This window comes from Cyclopterus lumpus, chromosome 7 (genome assembly GCF_009769545.1).
Source record: "Cyclopterus lumpus isolate fCycLum1 chromosome 7, fCycLum1.pri, whole genome shotgun sequence".
In the NCBI taxonomy this organism is placed as follows: Eukaryota; Metazoa; Chordata; class Actinopteri; order Perciformes; family Cyclopteridae; genus Cyclopterus; species Cyclopterus lumpus.
The window spans coordinates 14,351,900-14,354,521 of record NC_046972.1 but is presented as its reverse complement, the minus strand read 5'-3'; the positions used below and the strand labels follow the sequence as shown (position 1 = coordinate 14,354,521).

The following is a 2,622-nucleotide window of genomic DNA, read 5'->3' as shown; positions in this document are numbered from 1 at the left end:
CGTTACTTGACTAGCTTCAATCCTGTTTTAAAGGGTTACATGAGAAACGGGGCATGTATGTTGATCCCTGTCTATGTCTATATAGTGTAAAGCAGATATAAGTTGCTAAATAACTGTCAGGTGTTTCCCTTTGAACAACCTGGTTTGAAAAACTGATTGTTTAAAAGGTCACAGCTTTAGACTGAAAGAACATCTGGACTTCCTGTATGCAATACAGGAATCCTGTGTTGAATTACTTTCCGTTGCAAGGAGGGATTTCCTGTATTATTGAATTGTTTTCCCATTCTCTTTATCATAATTGGTCACTAAACTGAAACTGTGCGTAGCTGTTCTGGTGTTTATTTTTCAGGACAATGTTGTTGAGGTGTTTGGGTTTGACAAAACTCTTTGTTACAAGCAGGCTTGTAGTCTGCAACTAAATAAGGCCTTCTGCAGTTGACTTTGGAGACCTGCTTTTTTTGCAGACAAGTAAATGGTGTTTAGTCTCGCCAGACCTTTCGATGTGGTCTGGCGCCACACATTAATATTCTTAACTCGGGGAAAACGCTCTGGCTTGTGTCTCAAACAAATCACAATTGTCTTGGCAGCACTAAGCACAGAATGCAGCAATGGATAGAGAATGCTGGCTGAAATAGGCGGCCAATGATTGACTTGTACCCACAATCTACATCTGAGTGGTAAGCTAGTCTGATGAGGGACAGAACTTTTTAATGTGATTTGATATACTTTTGGGACCAAGTCTTCTGGAAAAGGTGTATCATGAACTATAAATAGCCACTTTCTTCTCGTTGATAGTGGTTGTTTGTGACTGGTCAGGTTTTCATGTCTGTTGGAGATACAGGAGTCCACACAAGTGTTTCATGTATTAAGCAGCAGAACGGAGGGCAATGAAGGAAAATGTCATGGGTCAAACAGTTTTATGTATCCTGTATGTTTTCATTTGTCTCAAACTTTGCCAAATTAAACACAAATTGAGAGCAGTTTTTAACATTTCAACACTTCAAAAGTGTTTTAATCAGTTTAGAGGAACATTTATTATTGTTTAAGTTCATTGTAATGAACTTAATTAATTGACTTGTAAATACATTTCGGAATGCTATATAAATATTTATGAATACAGTGTTTACTTGTGTTATTTGTGGAGTGTGTGTGTGTGTGTGTGCAGCTTGAAGAATTGTGTATTCTCAGGTAGGGCTGTAGGAAATAGTGACAGGATGACTGTAGACGGTGTGATACTTTCTCTGATGCCGTCTTAAGATGTGTTAGCCTGCTCCTCTGCACATGCATCACTGGCACGGATACGTTTGAGAGAAATGCTCAAGCTGCAGCGTTGGGGTAACTCGACCCTGGGGAGTCCTGGAGCCTCTGTCACATCACAGGCATAACCAAATATTCAGCTGCCCTTTCAGCTCAAGTGTAGAAAGGTGAAACTCTGACATGAAACGCATACGATCAAACCTGGAAACCTATTTAATCAGAGGGGATTTAAAATCCTGTCAGCTGGGAAGGAATACAAATAATAAAAACCCGTTATGATGAAATAAGTTCATCTGTTTTAATGTGTTTCTGTAAACATCATTTTTAATGGCTGCATGGATCATTTTACACAAGCTGTTTTTAACAATACTTAAATATAACAAATTCTTGGATCTGTAGTATACTATTCCTCATACTGTATATTTATGTGCTACAGTGAATTACTACTAGTTTTCCTGGGGTTTCCTTTAATACCTAGACAGTAGGCCTACTACATATTTAACTAAATGATTAATGTGTGCTGATTTTTATTTTTTGTAAGTAATAATTGAAATAGGAAAAAAAAAATCTTTTATGCTTTACCCTCAACATTAATCTTGAGGGTAAATAAAACACTACACCACTTTGAGATAAGATCCGATGAAGGTATCAACCAGTATAAATTACATTTGGTACGGTGTGGAGGTTTCATTTCAGTATTGGAAGACCAAGTGTGGATTCAGCCAGTGGAGTATGTGACTGAGGCTGCATGTGTAATGGAGTTTGAAATGACTTTGGTGACGAGATCTAACAAGTTATTCAACATGAAAAAAGTCCCATTTCAAGTTACTTGTCAGAAACAGAAACACAAATAACCGGAAATAACTATAAACTATCAGAAATAAACCTGGGAGAATAAGACACAGGAAACAATGTAAACTTTAAAAGCTTTATTAAACTTCAAACAACTATCTTCCTGAGAAGCCTGGAATGGTATCAAAATAAATTAACACACAATCAACTATGAAAGGCTTGACTGTCTTTATGTGCACGGTACATTACATCCCCAGATTTGTTCAAACAAATACAACTGAGAAGTGGATTGAGTCCCACTTAACTGTTCCTAGTTCATCCTATTTTTACCACTCCACAGAGCCTGTGAAGTAAGAGTCTAGTGACTCTGTTGTGTCACTCCACAGAGTAAACGCCTCCTGCTGGAGTGGGAAAAAAAGGAAGCCTTTTTTATATCCTTACTTGGGTCTCATTACACTGAAATGTACAAAAATGACCAAGAGGCTTTTGAAATAGTTGGCAGAGACGTTATTGCTTCCACCACTCCAGCTCTCTTGGCAGAGATGAAGTGTGACACACCAAAACAATAATGAC

General features: G+C 37.8%; 1 protein-coding gene across 1 annotated transcript in view; it reads left to right on the top strand.

Moving 5' to 3' along the window:
* The window catches only part of LOC117733824 (mitochondrial glutamate carrier 1-like), a 5,057-nt gene extending 4,037 nt beyond the window's left edge, over window positions 1-1,020 (top strand). Inside the window, exon 9 of the mRNA XM_034537720.1 lies at window positions 1-1,020. This exon is cut by the window's left edge and continues 647 nt beyond it. The gene's annotated coding sequence lies outside the window, so the exon portion shown is untranslated.
* The last annotated feature ends 1,602 nt before the right edge of the window (window positions 1,021-2,622 follow it).